Source organism: Canis lupus, chromosome 7 (assembly GCF_048164855.1).
Source record: "Canis lupus baileyi chromosome 7, mCanLup2.hap1, whole genome shotgun sequence".
Lineage (NCBI taxonomy): Eukaryota > Metazoa > Chordata > Mammalia > Carnivora > Canidae > Canis > Canis lupus.
In genome coordinates, this window is record NC_132844.1 from 47,306,154 (window position 1) to 47,329,467 (window position 23,314).

Here is a 23,314-nt window from a genome sequence, read left to right on the forward strand (position 1 = left end):
GCATAATAATTCATGATATTAGATATACCTAATCCTTTTTCCTAGTATTGGAGGCTGTCCTAAAGAAGTCACTCATTTTTTCCTCTTTTCCACTCAGATGTCTATGCATTATTTCGTTGTGTAGTAAGGCAGAGCCTGATTTGGTTCTCTCTCCAGGAAATTTATAACTGAAAGACTAAGAAAAATAGATTACTTACCTTAGGTGCTAGGTCCCCCAGGGGACTACTTTAGAGCTCTACATACTGATCAGCAAAGGTACAGAGAGAACTTGGAGAAGGTGTTAAGTTTTTAATATCCATATTTATTAATATTATCTTAAAGGCATACATGGGTTTCTGGAACAGGGTAGTTTCATTATTATTTACTTTATGACAATTAACCTCGTGATTCCTCTGTGCCTCAATTTCTTAAGGCAGTGAGGTGAAAGCTAGACATTACCCAACACAAACATAAGGTATATATCACAGGCAAGAAAGCCAAAATCATGATTCCAAGGGCTAAAATACACATTGTCCCCTTTCCCTCCAGATAGGAAAAAAAAGCCTTGCTTCTTGGAAAGGATCCTAAGTTCCTATTCAAATGCTCTGGAATGCAAATAAATTCATTCAGAGGTAAAATAAAACCAATGTCTTCAACTTAAGGATATTTCCACATTCCAGATCTCACTTTGTATCCTGAAATCCAAATACATACCTATGAAATTAGGTAAATCTCTCAGAAGTTCTCAGTTTTAAATTACCTCTACTCTTTTAAGCCAGGTCCCAGATTTCAATAAAATTTGCTCAGAAAAATCCCTAACTGCAAACAACAACAACAACAAAAAAAAACTATTTTCTCTACAGCCCCACAAAAACCAAGCATAGACAAGAGATCATGGAGCATCAAATTCCAATATAAAGAACACGGCTGTCCCGGATACTGGTGGCTTTTTTTTTTTTTTAGGTTTCTGTTTGGGCTCTCAAGGAATCAACTGTACTTCCTACTCTTATGTTCCATGAAATGGAACTGTGAATGCCTGTAAAAATCACCTTTTCCCATTTCTTCAGCTAGCTACAGTAAGTTTCAGATACATGAATCAAAATGACCCAAAATGAGAAGAAATATTTAAATTGTTACTAATTTTTCATTAACTTGAAAATATATGTAAAATATATGTTTTTAAAAGGATGGACTATATATTATAAGGTATATAGTCTTTAAAGTTTTTGGTATCTATTAATAAATTGGTTTCCAGGAAGGTTGCAAAAAACTTATAATCACATAGAATGTACATGTGCTCATTTTATCACATTATGTCTTAACACTGAATATCAACACTTAAGACTGCTTTTTTAAGTTATAAAAAGTGGAGTTTGCAGTTCTACAACTAAAAGTAGCTAGCTATTACCACACAATGATTTTTTGCATATGCTGGAATCCATTCCTTGCCTATTGTGAGCCATGAATCTGATTTTTGTACCTACAACATTATTTGTTACTGTAGTTTATAACATACTTCCCCATATAATACTGCATGCCTACTCATTACTTTTGTCTGGCTTCAAAAAACATAATAATGAGGCTTAGAATGTAATTACATTAAACATACACATTAAATTAGTAGTAATTCAGTTGTGTTCTAGAACCAGCTCTTAACAACTCAGGGAAAGCTAATTACTAAATTATTTTGGAATTTGTCAAGTGGTTTTACACTCTGGATATCTTGAAATCAGTCATGATGGGAGTTTTTACACCACAGAAATCAGCAAAAGCTACATATCATGGCTCCCTCACTCCAAAATCACAGAAAGCCAATTTACCAGTGTACCCCTGAAATAATTTATATTTAGCCATTGCATCCAATATTATGTATTTCATATCTTCTTTTTTAGAGATTTCAGCAAGGTATATAGCTGGATTTAGTATGGCCTTATATATTATTCATAGATAGTTTATAATTTATTAGCTATTGGGAATGGCTTTTTTCCTTCTATTAAAATTACCACATAACAAATAAAACGACCTTTTTCCATTTTTCTCCATCTGGATAATGTACTGATCTCTCTTATTACTTCTAATAGGCTTTCTAATAATTCAAGGGATTTCCTAGATAATTTAATCATATGAAAATTATGATTATTAATTATGTTCTCTTTTCCAAAAGATACACTTCTTTGTGATTGCTTCATTTCTTATTCAATTGCCTGGAATTTCTGGAAATGTGTAAAATAACATGAGGAGAGGGCATACTTGTCCTCCTCCTTTTGGTGTTTCATGGTTTACTATAATGTTCACTCTTAGGTTGAAATAGATCCTCTTTATTACGATATATTTCTATTCCAAATTTTATGTTGTGGTATGTAGTGAGTCGTGGCAGATTCTTTGGTAATGGCTATTGTTTTATGGTTTTCATAGTTGTTTTGAATCAGAAGTTCTATGAAGCTGTATGCCAGTGGATAAGAGCACAGTTCTAAAGTCCTATCTCCTGGGTTCATGTTCTGGCTTTGCTATTTCTTTGTTGTTCAGCACTGAGTAAGTTATTTAAGCTATCTGTGCTTCAATTTCCTTTTCTGTCAAACTGGTAAAATGACGATAACAGTACTTATTTTTTGTTGGTTTGAGCATTCAATAAGCTAATGTGTATGGAGAACTTGGAACAGTGCCTGGCATTTTAAGCATTTAATGAATATGAGAAATTATTGTAACTTAATAAGGCTAGTAATTATTATTAATTAATACCTTCAGGAAATCTTTAAAAATTATAATTTTTCTCTCCTTTAACATACTGAAATAAATGTATGTTTTAGTCCTGTCCTTGCATTCCTAGGACAAAACATACTAAGTTGTGTCCATTTCCTTTAATAACTAGTTGAAGTTAATTTGCCAGTAAGCTTTTGTTTTCTTGACAAAAATAAATTAGATTGTTCTATAGCTGGGGGAAGGTCTAAAAAAGATATTACTAGTGTCATTTTATCTTTATAAAATTTATCTGGGTAATTTATAGACATTTTTACACTCTGAAACCACTTACATGGCATATATCTTTTTCATTCCAATATTATATAATTTTTTATGTCATTGAAAACTTTGTCCTTTTTCTTGATCAAACATATTAAAGTTGTATTATGTTCTAGGATTTACTCCAAGTAAAAATCTCTTTAAATTACTTATTATTTCTCCTATATTGTATTTCCCAATTTAGTAATGTCCATGTTTGTTTTTATCATCAGTTCCTTTCATCTTTCTATTGGCTTGTGTGTTTCTCTGTTTCTAATTTCTTTACCTAAATGCTCAGCTCATTTATTTTCATACCTCCTTGTTTAGTAACAAAGCATGATTTATTGCATCTTTAAAATGCATACTGAATGACCTGAATCATTTTTCATTTATAATTTAAAAATTAAATACACCAGTGATAGATAGTATAGTATGACAAGTCCTGTCATGTCTTCTACTTAGGACCTATGAATGTGAATATTCACTATTAACCTTTAAAAATCAGGATTCATCCAAAACTGGAAGCAACCAAGTTGTTCTTCAATGGGCAAATGAATAAGCATACTATTATGGCACACGGATACTACTGAATATTATTCAGTAAGAAAAGAATAAGCTGTTAATCTATGTAACAACATAGATAAATGTTATATACTATTGCTTAAATGGATATTGCCTAAAAGAAAACAGGAAGATTCAAAAATGATATACACTGTATGAAATTCTGACAGACAAAAGTATGAGGACAGGAAACATCAGTGGTTGTCATGGGCTTGAGTTGGGCTTGAGTTGGTAGGAAGTTAACCAGGTGAATCTATGGTTATTAGGGCTACAAAACTTTCTGTATAGTACTATAGTGGGGGATACATAACATTGTGCATCTGTCAAACCTAGAACTTTACAGTACAAAGAATAACTGTGACAAAAGAATCTAACTCTATTAGCACTCACTGAGCTAGAAGTTTGACACATATATCTTTCAAACCAAATAAACATCATTCACAGTCCCTATGTTTTATTGAGTTTTGTTTGCTTCCTCTATGGAAGGGAGTGAAAGAAGGCAAAATGCAAAGTATTAGAACCCTAGACTCCATAATCAGATAAACCTGTGCTTGAAATCCAATTCTACAACATACTTCCTAGTTATTTAACCCTTGGCACATTACTTAAAATATCTAACGTTTTCTTCCATAAAGAAAATGAGAAAAACAGTATCTGCCTCAGCATTTTTACAGGATTAAATATTAATGCATATAAAACTCTTAGCCTGGACTGTAGTAATATGCTCAGAAAACTGCATGTAGTTTTCCACAATAACTGTAGTTTTTACTTCTATTTTAATATACAATAGTTCAAATTTTTAGATATATGCATCTTTTTCTGTACATATAAACACATTATCATAACTTTATTATACATTATGCTCTTCCTAAACATAACTCTATTTTGTTTAAAATTAATAATGTCCCACTTGCTTTATTTTTGTATGATTTCCTAATAAATCTTTTCCTGTCCTTATTTTTAATCTTTTTTTTTTTTTTTTTTTTTTTACTGTTTTGAGATTTTCTCTAGGGATCATTCAACTTTACACCAATAGGTATCCAGAAATAGTAAATAGAGAGATGAAAGGAAAAGACTAAAGAAAGGGATGATTAAAAAAAAGTTAAAGAAATGTTGTATACAAGTTTTAGACTCAAAAATCTCCAGAGCAATCGATGACCAAAGATCCACATCGAGACCTTATAACAATTTAGAATTTCAAAGATAAAGTCCTAAATGCTTTCAAGAAGGAGAAAAAAAGGTATTACAAAGAAATGGGCAACATTTTAACATAATATATCTCAGTAAGTTGCATCTCAGAAAGCAATGGAGCAATAGTTTTCAAGTTCTGAGAGAAAATATATTGGAGCCTAAAATTCAATATGCAGGTATATCCATGAAATTAAATGAAAAAATAAAAACATTTCAAGTGTGCATGAACTTCACAATGTTAACCTTCAACTGTAATCTCCCATCCTCAATCTTGTTTAGGAAATTACTGGAAGTCATTAGAAGCCAAGGAACCCCCCCCCCTAAAAAAAGGTAAGAAGTGGAATTCAGGAAAGAGTGAACTCAACACTGGGAGCAGCAAGGGGAAGTTCTAAATGTCCAGAAGCCAAAAGTTGCTGAGTAACTACTCAGACTGGAGCAAGAGATTAAAAGGCCCTGGTGATGTGTTTGCGGAAATCAAAAGGGGAATCCTTTAAATCACCCGTGTGACTGAAGTGTTTAAAACATAAAAAAAAAATTAAGGTTAATAACATAATACTGTATACTGAAAATTTCCTGAGTAGATCTTAAGCTTTCTCACCACACACACACACACACACACACACAAAGAGTTAACTATGTTAAGTATGTGAGGCGATAGATGTATTTATTATTTTGATCCTGGTAATCATTCTATAATATAAATGTGTATCAAAGAATCACACTGTACACTTTAAATACATAAAATTATATTTGTCCATTATTACGCAGTAAAATCAAAATAAATAAAATTAAAATCCTTGAGAATAATAAAGGGGCTCATTTCACCTCTGCTAGCAATAACTTCAAGAGCTAGGAAATTGAGTCACTTTAAGGGGGAAAAATGTTCTCTAGTAAATAATATTTACTATCTACATAATGTAGTTACTATTTATTGGTTACCAGCTTTAGAAATAAATCTATGAGTAAAGTGTAGTAGGCATATTTTCAATGTTATTTTTTTCTGTAATGCTATTGGACAGATAAAAGACTGGCTGGATTAGCCACTGTGTGATCTGTTTTGTTTCCCTTTTACCTGGGAGAAGTCTTCCAACTTTATTTTCCAGCCCTTCAACTGAATTGTTTTCTACTCAATTACATTTTGTCAATGCCTAAAAGAAAGAGGAGAGCTCCTGGACAAAGTAAAAGTGTAGCTAACAAGCTGGAAGGTGAAAGTGAAGAGAAAAGGTAGAGGGAAGGGTGGTAGGACACTCGTATTCTTCTAAAAGGGTATGGAACTTTTGGCTGTATATATTGGAACAGAAAATAGAAGTATAAGCAAGTGATTTTAAATTGGAGAGTTAACAATTTTCATCTTTCATAGTATATGACCAATAAATACAATCTAAAGTTGATTCATTGATTCATGGACCTAAAGGCACATCATATGGAGGCAACAATCTAAGGACCTAAAAGCAGAAATAGTTTAAAAGGTGAATTCTGAACATAGTATTGCAGGGTAGGTGTGTAGATTTGAGGGCTGTCACATTTAGTATAACTTACATTGGATTCAAATTTATTTCTACAATATCCATTGTTACTTTGATATAAGAAAGAATGAAAAATTGAAAACTTTGCTTGATTCTTTCACTTAGTAATATGAATTGAAGATTAGTCCATGGACTCTTATGGCTTGATAGCTCATCTCTTTTTAAAACTAAATAATATTCCATTATCTAGGTGTTCCACAGTTTATTTATCCACTCACCTACTGAAGGACTTCTTAGTTGCCTTCAAGTTTTAGTAATTATTAATAAACATATACTACTATAAACATCCATGTGCAGGTTTTTTCAGTACCTTTGGATAAATATTAAAGGCTGCAACTGCTGAAAAGGCTAAATACTATATGATTCCACTCACAGTACAGTGAATTTTTAGGGCCTGTGAAAAACTCATCATGCTACTATAATGATGATTACATGTCATTATACGTTTGTCCAAATCCACGGAATACGCAACACCAACACTGAACCCTAATGTGTACTTTGGGAGATTACAACGTGTCAAAATAGTTTCACCAATTGTAACAAATGTACCACTCTGTTGGAGGATGTTGATTAAGGAGGACACTGTATGTGAAAACACAGATTGCATATGGGAAATCTTTTTATCTTCCTCTAGAATAAATGATCCTAAAACTCATATGGAGCCACAAAAGGCCCGGAATAGCCAAAGCAATCTTGAAAAAAGAAGAACAAAACTGGTGATATCACAGTCCCAGATTTCAAGATTTACTACATAGCTATAGTAATCAAAACAGCACTGAATAATATATAGAATTGTTGAACTGCTATACTGTACACCTGAAACTAATATAACACTGTATGTTAATTTTACTGGAAAAAATACATACATACATATACATATTTACATACATAAGCCAGAGTCTTCCTGGCATTCCAAGAAAGTCTAAGCAATTTCTACAATCTTTCACAAACCCAGTCTTCCCTACTGTTCTATGACTCTTAAATATAAATAACCAAGGCCCTCACCTATTTCTTCCAAAAAATATCTCATACTTTTCCTACAAATAAAAGTTTTCTCTTGTCATTCTCCCACACATAATGTTCAGAGACTTCATTTTATTTTCAACAAAGTCTACATATCCTTCCAAGTCTGTTTTAATTTCTTTCCTATAAAAACTTTTCAGTCCAGCTGAGTCCTACAGGATCTCAAAAAAGTTGCCCTAACTTTTACTAACTAATTACTAACTCAGTAGGCAATCAGACTTGATCATTTCAATGTACACTATTTATACAGCCATGTTCCCCCCTTTTTAAAAATTAATAATTTATGGGTTACATTTTTATTGCTCCTATAACAAGTTATTATAAACTTTACAGCTTAAAACAACACAAATTTGTTATTTTATATTCCTTATTACACAGGTCTCATAATGCAAAAATTAAAGTGTTACCAGGGCTGCATTCCCTTCTGGAGGGTATAGAGAAGAACCAATTTCCTTGTTCATTAAGTTGGCTAACAGAATTCATTTCCTTATGGTTGAGGGACTGAGATCCCTGCTATCTTTCACCTAGAGCCCATTCTCTGCTGTAGAAGTTACCTTGACTCGTGGACTGCTTCTAGAAGTCCTTGATTCATGGACTCTTACTCCAACCTCAAACCAGCCATGATGAGTTGATCCTCTCCCATGCTTCCAACTCTCCTTCTATATCATCTCTCTGCCAAGATAGCCACAGAAGCTATCTGCTTTTAAGCACTGATATAATTAGATTGGGCCCACCCAAATATTTCAGGATAACTCCTCATCTCAAATTCCATACACATTATGCAAAGTCTCTTTTGCAATGTAAGCTAGTACATTTATATGTTCCAGGAATCAGAATTTGAATATAGTGAGGACATGAGGGTTATTAGTTCATCACATAAAACATGCCATATTTATAGATGAGAATACACCACAGACTCAAACCATCCAGTAATTCACAGGGTCTCGTACTTTGTACGAGATAATAAACTATAAACTATAAAATATTACACATTGTATACTGACTATACTGTAGACTATACTATTCTACCTATAGACTCCTTGAGGTCCATGAAGTTGCTAATACAAAGTTAAACACATTGTAAATGTTAACATTTATATATTATTTAGTACATTATCATGAAAAATTTCCTCATAATCTGTTTAGGTTAAATATTCCCCCTGTTGTTTTTCTCATTGTCCCTGGCAAAAATAGTACTATACCTACGTTAGAGAAAATGTAAATAGCGCTGTAATTTTTAGAGCATTTGTCAACCTGATACTGTCACAATTCCTCTAACCCTTTACAGCTTGTCATTTAAAAGTCACTCCTTTTTTTCTATTTTTTCTTCTTTGGGCAATATTTACAGCATCTTCTTCAGATTTTTTCTCTAATAAATTATTTTCCTTGCCATCATCCTTTGGAACTTACCCTTTATAAGAGATCTCAAGTCTTTGTAGAAAGCTTCTATGAATAGCAAGGAGTTAACAGTGGAGTACCATTTGCTGTATCAGTTTCATCAGAAACACAAGGATAATATTCCCAGCTGTGGCATCTGCTCCTTGGCAATTTCATCAGACAGTGCCAGCCATTATTGTAGAGTTCTGGGCTTGTCATAAGGATTAAGCTGCTGTGCAGCTGTTTCTGCTATCTCAGTGCTGTATAGTACAAGTTAGCTTTCAATTTTTCCTCTGAGTAATTCCTGTTTTCTCTCTATTCATATTTTGTTAAAATACCTAGGAGATTCGTGTCTAGATAAAGTACATCCCAACACATGCCTTCAGAAACAGTGTGCATGTACCTTATTCACATTCAATAGAATTTCTTTTTTTTTATAAAGGAAATTTCTTTTTTTTAAAGATTTTATTTATTTATTCATGAGAGACACAGAGAGAAAGAGAGGCAGAGACACTGGCAGAGGGAGAAGTAGGCTCCATGCAGGAAGCTGACGTGGGATTCGATCCTGAGTCCCCAGGATCAGGCCCTGGGCTGAAGGCAGTGCCAAACCGCTGAGCCACCCAGGCTGCCCTCAATAGAATTTCAATGTGATTTCAACATGATTTCTTTTGTAGGTAAAAGTAAAAATGTAAAATTTTTAGTGTTTTTTCTAAATATTTTATGTGCAAGTATAGCTTTTTATTAATAGAAAGTAAATGAAATCTAAAATCACTGCATTCCTCTGTTAAATACCTTTTTAAATACAGAAGTTACCTTCTTTAAGTAACTTTTCTAATCTACTGTTACTGTCATCGCATAAAGCAGAGTTTCTTAATAGAGTGTATTTGGTGAATGTTCTCTTTATCTTTTTCATGAAGTCATTTGCTAACTGTGGCTGTTAAACTACTAACCAACCATCAGTGTCAAAAGAATTGATCTAGAGTGCTCATTTTCAACTTCATTCTAACGTTCTATAAGTAGCCCCATTCCTTCTGACAATCTGATGGCTCAGAATAAGACATATCAGAGAATCACAGATTTTTAAATTGTGATGGAACTTAGACACTATATGGTCCTTCCATTCATTTTACAGATAATGAAACTGAGAACCAGTTAAGTTAAAGGATATACCCAAAATCATATAAACAATGTCACAAGACCAAGAACTTAGGTCTATAAGTCTCAGTCCAGTATACTTTCTGCAATCCTTCAAGGCTCACCCTAGTCCAAGTCCATAGTCCATGACTCTTGGTTCTACTCTTGTATCTAAAACTGACCTTTTGTCTGTGACTCACACCCATCTTCAATCCTCTACCTCTTCAAGCCACTTTCTTTACCAGGCCTTTCTCTTCCTCTATTCTGTTTCTGCCTCTTAGCCATCAGTCCTTCTACCCAATTTTAACTATACAGACACATTGGACAGTGTTCTCCTGTCATTTGGGAGCTGAAACAATTAACAGATGCCCATCTATCAATAATGAGAAAACAATCACTTACAGGACCAAGAAAGTTCAGGAGTTATAATAGAATTTAGTATTTTAAACCATATGCATCTTGAGATACAGGCTTTCTTAAAATAAAACAAAACAAAACAAAAAAAGATTCTCTATATATAGAATTTCTCATTCCATTCTGCATCCCAACATGGGAAGGCTGTATATGATGAACTTCTCACTCTATTCTGCATTCCACCTTAATGATTCAAGTCCAGCTTTTACTCTGAATGCAACTTGATTCTTTTCTTTGGAACATATTATTATCACCAATGCCTGTGCAATGAGTTTGACTAGTTCTTTTTTTTTTTTTTAATTTTTTTTTTTTTTTTATTTATGATAGGCACACAGTGAGAGAGAGAGAGGCAGAGACACAGGCAGAGGGAGAAGCAGGCTCCATGCACCGGGAGCCTGATGTGGGATTCGATCCCGGATCTCCAGGATCGCGCCCTGGGCCAAAGGCAGGCGCTAAACCGCTGCGCCACCCAGGGATCCCGAGTTTGACTAGTTCTATACCGTACTCACTTTCCTACTCAGGATATAGCACCTATAATTTCCATTTCTTCATCCCTGTTAATTGAAATCTTTGCATTTGATTTAGAAGGTGATTGTTTCATTAGGTAACTGTTCTTTGGGAAAAAGATAAAAATATTTCTCTGCAGATGGGTTTTCACTGAAGAAATCAGGTCAGACTCCATCAAAGTGTGGCACAGCCCCACAAACAGGGATATATACACTGATAAATTTATTATGTTAAGAAACTTCAGAGCAATGGCATTCACATTCTTCACTGAGTTGTAAGGTAAGGACTGTGCACTTCTGAACAAAGGGAATGGTATTTCTTGAGATGATTGTAAACAAATCAGTTAATAACTAAAAGGCAACCTGAGAGATAATCCTGCTGAAAATAATGAAGTAATATTTTTGCTACTGGAGAAAATATCTGACCCTGTCTAAAAATGAAAAAAGAGAGGGCAAATACTGATATAATAAGAACTGTCCAAAAAATAAGTGCAAGAAAAAATGTTTTCCTATTGACTCCTACTTGCTTCCTATTGTACATCATATATTGAGGAAATAAAAAAGAAAATAATGTATCTGAGTAAACAAAATTATAGTAATGGATAAAAATAGTCAATATATGTTAAGGTTTAATCACATGGCATTGGACAAAAGCTAACCAAGCGTTACATTGCCCTTGCTTGCTAAGAATTTATGATCTAAAAACAATAGTGCCAAGGGCATAAAATTTAAAAAGTTAGCCTGATATATGCAAGGCAGATTTTTTGTAATAGTTTTATTTTACTATTTGAGAATATTTTCAAGTCGTAACATAGTGCTACTGAATTCCCTTAGGAAAGGGGTGTAAAGGAAAGTAGAGGACAGTTGGGAATAACAAGTTATACAATCAGATTGCAAAAAAAAAAAAAAGAAGAAGACAGAATGTCAATGCATGATGTTGTATCTTTCTTAGAGTTAAGGCCTAACAAAATAAAGCAAATATATCTAATAATACAGGTTTTGAGGCCAGTTCAAATCTCTCTCCCTCCAGAATCTGTATCATTATCTCAGAACTGAGGCTAATGTGAGGTCAGTATAAAATATCCATGTGTCCCACTAGGCATAAACCAGAAGACAACCCTAACTTGTCCCTAGAGTCTCAGACTCCCAATTATCTGACAAATACGGACTCCTTCTGGGCAAGATCTATTCTCTGTAATTTAAACCAAAATAAGCCTAATTATCTGAAGGCCAAAATAAGCCTAATTTTCTAGAGCAATTTTTACCTTATGACAAGGTTTAGTGTCAAGAAAGAATAAAAGACAATGAAATCCTATAGCCTGAATATAAATAAACACATAATTCAATTGCCTATTATTAAATCAAACTTTACAAGGATTTTAAAAATCATGGTGAACCTCTCATTCCAATCAATATGTTTGGATCTATCAGATAAGTGTAATACTCAGATAACTGAGTCCTCACCTGTCCATATACAAGCTGCATTTCACAAAAGTCTACTTTTCTATGAAAAAAAGTAAGAAAATGAGGTAGGGAAGGCTGACCTAGAAATTGATAAATAAATGCAAGAAACTTAGAACTTAAAAGAAAGTGAAAAAAATGGAAACTCCCCTATCAAAAAAGAAAAAATTTAAACGAGGATAAACCAGTGTCCTCTTTTTTCCCTCCTATTTAAAGTAAATGTTTAATAAAGTACTACTTTTATTTTGTTACTAATGTTTGAAGAATGATCTTTTTTTTTTTTTACACAGGCAGGTGAAACAATTTTATTTCAGTTGTCTTTAAAACCACAAAGACACTATGTTCTTCATCTAAAAACATTAGTACAGATAACTATACTTTCTAGAAAATGATTATATAGGCCCTCTCAAAGAAAAATGCACACCATTATATGGTTCAGACAAGTTACTTGGGAAAAACACATCTGGACCGATTCCTAAAACATACCAGAAGACCACGCTGCATCTTTTGGTTCAAAGTATAGATTACTGTCATCAGTAAGGGCTCCTGCATTCTTACATATTTGATAATACACATATAGACTGGTTTGTGACTTAATGCTCCATTGGTTCATCAGCATTTTCTGCAGGTTCATCAGCAGGTTGACCAGGCTGTGCCTTTCTCTGTGGTCTTTCTTCAAGACCTTCCAGGAACCGAGATACATCATCATCATCATAAATCGTAAACTCCAAGTCTTTACCAACAATTCCAATGGAAACATTCTTTGTAGTTAGGTCCTGTTCTGCAGGAAGCGTCTCTCATAAGGCACGCAGACCATACTTAACCAGTTCATTCAAATTGCACTCCATAAACCCAGACATATGTCCCTCCAAGTAAGTACGAGCAGATTGAGAACGGGCTCCAATGGACATGGCTCTACAGTCAAAATAGTTGGCAGATGGACAAGTTTGGAAAATGTGAGGGCCCATATCATCATAACCAGCAATAAGCAGTCCAACACCATATGGTCTCCGGCCATACCGTTGTGTTGGTATCTGGGTCTTGCTTCCAATTAGAGATACAAGACGAGACACAGGAAGATGTCTGTCAAATACAAATCTGGAATCCAAACACTCCTGGCACATAAAATTACATAACAGTCTAGCATCAGTAGTAAGTCCCGCAATTGAGATACAATATTGTTATCAACATGGAGAATTTTCTTCTGATGAGCTGCAAGCTCTGACTGTGCTCTCTTCAATGCAACCAACACCGCATGGGTTTTTGATTTCAGACCAACTGTGGCTGAGCCTTGTTTGACAGCTTCCATTGCATATTCAATTTGATGAATCCTGCCCTGAGGGCTCCAAAGAGTGACCTCGTTGTCATACTGGTTGCGAAACATGGTTCTGGCGTGGGTCATGCTGCGGCCTCCGGCAGAGGTGGCGGCTTCAGGAGCGCGGCCCGAAGAATGATCTTTTTTTAAAAAAATGTACAAGCCACCTTTAGGTTTATATTTCCTTTTAGCAAACCCAATCCTTCTTTTCTTTTTATAAATAAAATTGTACTTAAAGTATACATTGTGGTGATCTGATACACATATACATATAAAAGAATTCCCATCATCTAGTTCATTAATATCCCACACCTCACATATTTACCTTTTTTGTATGAAAATGAAATTTAAGTCATATTGTTTAGCAAATTTCAATTCTACATTATAGTGTTAATAACTACAGAAATCATGTCTAACATTAAATCTTCAGAATTCATTTATTTTATAGCTGAATAATTGTACCCCTTTACCAACCTCTCTTTTACCTACTCACCACTATCCTCTGGCAACCACTTTTCTCTCTGTTTCTATGAATTTACCTTTTTTTTAGGTTCCACATATAAGTGATGCCACGTAGTATCTGTCTTTCCGTAACTTATTTCACTTAGCATACTGCCCTCCAGGTTCATTCATGTTGTTGCAAATGTCAGGATTTCCTTTTTTATCATGGCTAAATAATATTCCATTGTGTGTGTGTGTATATGTATATATATATATATACACACACATACATATATACACCTTCTTTATCCATTTATTCACGGATGGACACTTAGGTTGTTTTTAGCTTGGTTACTATGAATAATGCTGCAATGAACATGGGAGTGCAGAATTTCTTCAATATCCTGTTTTCATTTCTATTAGATATATACCCAGAAGGTATATATCAAAGTATATATCCAGTTCAAACTACTGATAATATTATAGTTCTATTTTTAATTTTTTGAGGTACCTCCATATTCATTTCCATACTAGACACACCAATTTACATTCCCTTGTGTACTAACAGTATACAAGGCTTTCCTCCTCTCCATTTCCTCACCAACACTGGTTATCACTTGTCTTTTTGGTGGTAGCCATTCTAACAGATGTGAGGTAATATCTCATTGTGGTTTTGATTTGCATTTCTCTGATGATTAGTAATATTTCATACTTTTTCATGTACCAGTTGGGCATTTGTATGACTTCTTTGGAAAAACGTCTATTCAAATCCTGTCATTTTTTAATTGGGTTGATTTTTCTTTCCTACTGAGTGTGGGAGTTCTTTATATATTTTGGATCTTAACCCCTTATCAGATGTATGATTTACAAATATCTTCACCTAGATCAATGTTACTACTTATATTTGTTACTTATATTTTCTTCTAGGAGTGCTACAGTTTCAGGTCTTATATTCAAGTCTTTAATCCATTTGGAGTTATGTTTTGTATATGGTGTTAGATAGTGATCCAGTTTCATTCTTTTCCATGTAGTTGTCGAGTTTTTCCAACATTCTTTATTGAAAATATTATTCCTTCCCCACTGTATATGCTTGACTCTTTGAAATTAATTTACCATATATGCTTAGGTTTATTTATGGGCACTCTATCCTGTTGCATTGATCTATATGTCTATTTTTATACCAATACTATACTGTTTTGATTACTATAGATTTGTAATATAGTTTGAAATCAGGAAGCATGATGCCTCTAGCTTTATTTTTTTTTCAAAATTGTTTTGGTTACCTGGGGTCTCTAGTGGTTTCATACAAATTTTAGAATTGTTTATTCGATTTCTGTGAAAAATTCCAATGGAATTTTGAAAGGGACTGCACTGAACCTATAAACTGCCTTGGACATTTTAACACTAATTCTTCCAATTCCTGAGTATGAAATATATTTCCATTTATTTGGGTCTTCTCCAATTTCTTTTGGCAGTGTCTTACAGTTTTCAGTGTATAGGGCATTTATCTCCTTGGTTAAATTTATTCCTTAATATTTTATACTTTTGATGTAATTATAAATGGGATTTTTTCTTAATTTCTCTTTTTGATGTTTCATTATTAGTGTATAGAAATGCAGCTGGCTTTGGTATATTAATTTTTTATCCTACAACCTTACTGAATTTATTGGTTCAAACAGTGTTTTGGTCAAGTCTTTAGGGGTTTTTATACATAATATCATGTCATCTGCAAAAAGGAAATTTTCACTTCTTCCTTTCCAATTTGGTTATCTTTTATTTCTTTTTCTTGCCTAATTTCTCTGGCTAGGACTTCCAGTACTATGTTGAATAACAGTGGTGACAGTGGGCATCCTTGTTTAGGTAAGCCAATCCTTCTTAAACTGAATATTCATCCCACTTTATTTCATCTGATAATTAGGCCTACTCTCTGAATATTAAATACTCTCAGAATATGAAATACACATAATATTTGAATAATGGATAGTCTAGACAGCAACTAATAACATCCTCTGAATAACACAAACAAATACCTATGAGTCCAAAATAGAAATATACCATAACTTCTAGTGGGTCCTGGGGAGTTATGTACATTCCCTAATTAGTGTTTTTCAAGAGTTACAACACTACAAAAATACATTCTTGGAATATGAACTGCAAAAATGAATTGTTTTGGTCTAAGAGTCAAAGCCATTTGCTTAGGTTGAGCAAAACTATTTCATGAGCCAAGAGACAGTTTGTCCAACCACTTTCAGAAGCACATTTAAATGCCCTAATGTCCCTATGGATTTTTTCCTCTTCAGTGAATTAGATCCAAGTTAATGGGAACCATTAAATCTACTTTAGTCGAATCTCTTAACTGAGTTTCTTCAAGTTGTTTCTTTTTCAGATGCCTTTTGAGATTTTTTTGTTCCATCAGAGTCTGATTTAAAAGCTTTGCTGCCCTACAGAATGTGTGATAGACCAAAAACACTTAACAATAGTTAGAGTTTAAGTGTATATGATCTGTGGGCTGACCATGTACAGCATTGTATAAAAATGCAGCTTGATGCAATGTCTAATCTACTGTGACATTCAGGTTTTAAGTGATGCTCAAGGAGATGGAAGGAATGGCTCTACATATATCCCAATGTACACTGGTCTTCTGTCTGTTAACTTGCTAATGAACCATGATTGAGTAAAGTAATGAAGAGTTTACAGAGAGCCCCAGGAAACCAATTTCCAATTTTGTAACCAGCAGGCTTTAACTTCACTGCAGCCTTTGCTAATTTTGTCTGGAAGTGGACTTGGATACTAAATGCCATCTCTGCCTTGTGATTCAGACAGACTTTTCTCATCCCCATTAATGGATGTTTCTTCGTAAGATCCATTTTATTTCTCTCAATGATTGTTATAAATAGACTGAGTACTTAAAAATTATTACAATGAGAGCAGCCCCGGTGGTGCAGCGGTTTAGCACCACCTGCAGCCCAGGGTGTGATCCTGGGGACCCGGGATCGAGTCCCACGTCAGGCTCCTTGCATGCAGCCTGCTTCTCCCTCTGCCTGTGTCTCAGCCTCTCTCTCTCTCCGTGTGTCTCTCATGAATAAATAAATAAAATCTTTAAAAAAATTATAACAATGAAACATGAAATTTTAACTACTTTGAAAATTAGAAACATTGAAAAGAACTAATATCTTGTCTGATTTATGTAAGGCAGGAAACCAAATGTAAGAGAATTATCTCAAATTAACTTATGATAAAATTAAGCAAAAATTGCAAAACAATTATGCAGCTTTTGTTTCTATTTTTAAGGGAGATTATGTTTAATATCATTTAATGTGTACGAATTCAATCATTATAATTTTTTACTTATAGTTAACTGCAATCTAATTTTAAAATATCTTTTATATATGCAACAAATCTTCTGAAAAATAAGCATGAAAATGTGTACAAATTGGAGCTGCTGATAGGCAAAAATGTGTAGCTGATAGTAATACCTTCACACAGTAACACAGGAGTACCTGGCCATAATTTCAGATACAGTGGGATATGCTTATGTGTCACTGATCAGTATTAATATGTTTAAGAATCATTTCATTCCATATAAATACTGGTAAATGTGAGCACAGCCCTCTTTAATTCCAAGAACACTGTTCCATTTTTTTCTTTTGGTTATTAGAGAAGCATCAAATTACAATTTATTTCTATACATACTCCTTAAAATTGACTATGCTTTTATTTAAAGTAGAGTGGGAGAAAACACTTTTAGACTTTAATGACTCAAAGAAGGAAGTATTCTCAAAGATAAAGAAAAAACAGGACATTTTAATGCTGGCATGGTAAAGATATAAGTCAGTATTCATCGATAATCACCAGGCAGGTGAATGAGTCAGGTTTCCTCCAGACAAGGCTAAAAATCTTTTAACTGGAAGACACAGTAAAGAATAGGAATAATTTCTCCCTTTATTCTCACTTCCATATACTCCTGCCTTTAAAAATACCTGTAAATGATCACTCATCATCAAGAGCTCCTTCTGGTTAAATATATCAGAGAAATTGGAGTCTGTCAATAGCTTTTCAAAATGTGAGCTATGCTTCTCAGTTAGGGGGAAAAAAAGAACGAAGCTCTTTTTTTCTTTCTATTTTAAAGATGTAGAAAGTAAAATGCATCATCCAGATGAAAATGACTCTAGACATTCTAGCTATAACATTGTTATCTTTGAGATCCTTTTCCACTTGTTCCAGCTGAGTGAAGACTGCACACCTCTTGGGGATAGAAATCTAAATGCTTCAATGGCACTAAAAGACCCACATGTCCATCAGCATTAGCAGCTGGACATTTATTTTGCATTTTCCTTATTTGGATTCAAATGTCTATTTTTAAATTATAATATACAAGAAGACAAGGTATGCAAACCTCAAAGCCTATATATTTTCAATAACCTTTCTCAAATTTTAAATTCTTTTTTGCTTTCACAGTTCCACGCTTGTCCAGAGTCTAGCCTAATAAATGCTGACACTCTTGGCTCAGTTTAATTAACAATGAGCAAGCTTTGTGAAAACACAGTGGGAGCACTGAAGCAGGGCCATGTAGTGCTCCAAGCATGTTACTGCCAATCAAGGATCTGAGTCCAGCTTTCAAAGGAGCCCTGGGTAAGATATTCTGGCAAAGTCCCTGCTGGCATGACATTTTCATTGAAAGTGCTTTTCATTTGCTCCATAATAATACCTGCCTACACATTTTATAATAATTCCAACATTTTAAATTTGGGAACCTCTCTAGAGTTTACAAATGCTTTCATGCATTATCTCACAAAATTTGTCTGTTTTTGACATAAGGAAGAACTGAAGCTCAACAAAGAAAATGGGATTAATCAAAACTATAAAGCCGCAAAGAGTCAAAGCCTGAATTTGAACTCATATTTTCCAGCTCTAAGCCTGCATTTCTTCCTCATTCACAAGAGCTTCTTAGAAAGTTCAAGCACAGGTACACATGATTGCGACCACTGTACATGAAGGTGGCAGCCACAAAGCACACTTCATCCTTGGCAGCTCTAGCTACGGTTTTATCATTTTATACACGGATTCTATGGCAAAAAGAAATGTTATAATAAATTTTAACTGAATGAGCTCAAGTATATGAACACAGCAAACTATCTTGATATTATATAATACATCATATAGATGTCAATGAGTAGATGTCAATGAAAGCATTTTTATTCTTAACTGTTCTTCAACTTGCTCAGCTATCACAGTAAATGCATAATATACAACTTAGATTTTCTAAAGGAGGCAGACTGTCCTAACAATATTACTTACTAAAAAATACTATTGCAGTCCAAAAAATGAGACAATTACCTACAAATGAAAACCCACCTCAAGAAATACAATATGCTTCAAGTAATGATGTTAATTTAGCAATATTTCCTGATGAGGACAAATTCAATTCCCCATCAGAATATCACAGCTTTTTCCAACATTTAATTCTATAAACTATATCTCCAACTGTCATTACACAACATATGGACAAGTAAGGAAGAGATGTTGATCTAGCTCAGTAAGACAAATGGCAATGGAATCAGGAATTCTTATACTTTTACTAGCAACAACAACACTCACACTGTGTGGTTGGTGCTACTTTAGATATGTCTTGCATGAAGACAAGCAAACAGTTGAATTTAAAAGACGTGGTATGGGGTTCCCTGAGTGGTTCAGCTGCCTTTGGCCCAGAGTGCGATCCTGGAGTCCCAGAATGGAGTCCCGCATCAGGCTCCCGACACGAAGCCCGCTTCTCCCTCCTCCTGTGTCTCTGCCTCTCTCTCTCTTTCTCTCTCTCTCTCTCTCTCTATAATAAATAAATAAATAAATAAATAAATAAATAAATAAATCTTTAAAAAAACACGTGGTATTCAGGGGTGTCTGGGTGGCTCAGTGTGTTAAGCATCTGACTTCGCTCAGGTCATGACCTCAGGGTCCTCGGATGGAGCCCCAAGTTGGGCTCCTGGCTTAGCAGCCACTCTGCTTCTCCCTCTCCGCTGCCGTCCCCCAGCTCATAGTGCTAACATGTGCACATTCTCTCAAATAGATAAAAACTTTTTAAAAAGTGGTATTTAAAAACACATTTAACAAGCATGGACAAGCATATTCCCTATGCCAGAAAGGAGGGGAGAGGGAAGCTCTATGAAGACAGACTATATTCACCTGAGGACACTCAATCCTATATGATTTCCAAAGCTAAGCATGGTTGTGTACACTGCAAAATAGGGAGTGAAAGAAATATATGGTGAATGAAGATGTGTCCTTCTGCAGCACTGATACAGAAATTCAGAGTTCAGTTGAAATAGTGGCATCTTGAGTTATAGCCCTCCTCCATAGGATTCCATATCTATAGATATAGAAAGTATATGCCTAGGGTAATATTAAAATCTTTTCACTTCTACTTAATTAAAGCACCAAAAATACAAGTTCTTGCATGACTGGAAAGAGAATACAATCATGGTTTCTGTCTTAACTCTGAATGAAGAATTACTTTTAAAAACCTATTATGCTAATACAGGATTATGAAAATCATTTCAATCATTGCTCTCAGATATTTACACATAAAATATATTTAGTTCATTGATGAAATTAACAGAAATTACTATTAAAATATATCCTGTGGTAAATGAAAGGTCAAGGAACTGAGAGGTAGAGTGCATTTCTGGGTAAACACCAAATATCAAAAGAAAATGAAGTTTGTAAAAGCAGATTAACACAACCATTTGACCCACTAAAATTGAACATAAATACAAATATTCATTTTAGGCTTGCATTTTTGTCATACAATGGTCTATTTTTATGTAATTTTTAAAGGACTATGTTTTGTACACAAATCCTCTGCTGCTAATTGAAAATGTATTTTGAAGGAAATGCATCAGTGAAACACTTTATTCATTTTCAGTAACACATTCAATGACATTTGTAGAAATAGTTCTCCATTATCTACATTGTATTACTTGGTAAATTTAGCAGAAAGAAGAGGATGGAAAAATATGAAAACATGAAATGTGAAAATAATGAAACTTTAATGTAGCACAAAAACTGTGACAGATGTAAAGTCACAAAGAGTCATTAAATTCTTCCCAGTCCATCTCTTTTTATCTCCCTCATCCTTTCACTATCATTTATTCCTAATGTTGTTCCTTTTTCCTGCTAGATTCATGGAAGCAATAATAACTTAAGCAACTTGCTTGTTACCTCTCCATCTAAACCAATCTCTAGTACTATAAATATGACCCCCCCCCCCCAATCACATGGCATGGAATTTCTCTAAGTGAAAAAAATTACAGTAATTTTATCAGAGATGTTTTTAGTCATTTTTATAGTAGCCACAGCATTTATTTTTACATTAATTTTTTTAAAGGCTAATGTAATTTGCTATAGTTGGGTAACTGATTCATTATAAATTTGTCCATTGTTTCTCAGACACACAACATATTGCAATAAGAGCTGTATTGGTCTTCTTAGCATGGATCAATGCATATGAAAAGAGCCTTAAGCCATACTCATTTGTCACTGTCAACTATAGATAGCCACCTAAATACACTTAAAATAAAATTGTACTAGAATCATCTGATGCTATCAACTTTATTCAAAGTAATAAGAACTATTAGGTCTTTAGGGCCCAATTTTAAATTATGATAGCTGACAAAGATGGTCATTCACCCACATCAATACTTAAAGGCATTACTTAAATAGTATATAAAGAAGCAAATATCTTACAGTAGAAGCCTCTTCTCCTTGGAAGATTCTTGGTGCCAATATCTTGCTTTCTAAGATCTTAAATATGACTTCTAATCCTATAAAATCACAAGAAAAGTCCAGGCAGGGGCAATAAAGATGAGTGACTGGTAGTTGCATGTTACTAAATAATTGTAATATTCAAGCATCTTATATTCTCTAGTGTGCTTGGATCTGGGAATAAGCAGAGTTAGGTAAAGATGAATACCTAGAAGTAGTAAGAGATATAAAAAAGGAATAACAAAAGCTTCCTTTCTTCATATCTTTCCTTTGTACACATCTCTAATTGGAAAATGTACTTCCTGGGGAGGTTAAGCTTGGCAACCTCCGAATTGTAGGATTACCTCAGGAGGCAAAACAGCAGAATAGCGGAGAATATGGTCTTGGAACTGATCTCAGTTTTGGCATACACCTATCATGACTTTAGGAGAATTACTTAAATTCCTTCTGATAATACATACAGTGGAAGGAATCTAAAGAGTCTAAATCAGAAGCAAAAATTCCTGATTGTAAAAATTACTCTTGGAAATCCCCATGTAAGTTTTTATTTGTGCTTTATAAATTATTTCCTTAAGTTCTTCCTCAAAGATGACAAAAAGCTTTCCTGGCCTATGAAGTAATCATGTTTTACTTTTTTGTTAGTAGATAGGAATCCCTGAAATTACATGTTTTTCATAGATTTTGCTACTAATGAATTCCAATGCTTTTACAGGATGTATAAATTCAGACTTGCACAATTTCATAGGAAAAAATTCCACCACCATGACCATCATTTTTTTCCTACACAAGTCCATAGATTTGAATTACTTCCATAGTAGAGGTTTTGTGGTTGCAGTTAGCAGAAAATAAAATAAAAAATAAAATAATAAAATAAAATAATAAAATAAAATAAAATAAATATAGCAGAAACTTACATGAGCTACTTCAATGAAATAGAATGTTATAAAAACATGGGAATAGCTTATGAAAATCATAGATAAGTGTTTCTCGTGAGGATATAGAACCAGAAACTGAAAAGTTTTAGGAAACACAAATTACTCTCTTTGACTTATAGAGACTTCATGAACTGTCCACTCTTTTCTCACTCTCTGAAAACTAGGTTTCCCTCTTTTTGAGAATATTATAGATCAGTGCTTCCCCATTTTATTATAGAAAAATGCAACCAGTGAAGACTGCAACTGGCTACCAGCTCAGAAATCCAAGTAATAGGAAAGAGAATCTTAATAGCTGAGCCTTGATTCAGACGGTGGGCATCATGTGATAAAAAATAGCTATAAGTGTTCAATCACGTAGAGGAGAAAGATTTAAAAAAAAAAAGATTGTGGGTGAGGCAGATGCCCCCCTAATGTATAAAATGGTTCTTTCAAAATACCGTCAGCAGCAGATACTTGTATACTTATATACAGAGTAAGTAGAAATTCTTAGAGGAGTTTCTCTAGGATTAATTAAGGAAAAAGCAGTAAACCAGAAGATCACAAGAAAAACACTGTGAGGTACTTAGAAATTAAGGGATTACGATTGAGCTTTGTGATTCCTTTAAAAATAATCACCCAAGGGCAATTAAACTTTATCTATATGTAGCATATCAGAACATCAGAGGAAAAAAATACATTTTAAATTACCTAAATGAC

General features: G+C 33.9%; 1 long non-coding RNA gene and 1 pseudogene across 1 annotated transcript in view; both read right to left on the reverse strand.

Moving 5' to 3' along the window:
- The window catches only part of LOC140636815 (uncharacterized), a 44,530-nt gene extending 36,581 nt beyond the window's left edge, over positions 1 to 7,949 (reverse strand). The window contains exon 1 of the long non-coding RNA XR_012034046.1: positions 7,832 to 7,949. This is a non-coding gene — a long non-coding RNA (uncharacterized lncRNA). The remainder of the gene's footprint in view (positions 1 to 7,831) is intronic.
- Positions 7,950 to 12,492: 4,543 nt separating this feature from the next.
- LOC140636814 (proteasome subunit alpha type-1 pseudogene) overlaps positions 12,493 to 23,314 on the reverse strand; it is a 121,143-nt pseudogene continuing 110,321 nt past the window's right edge.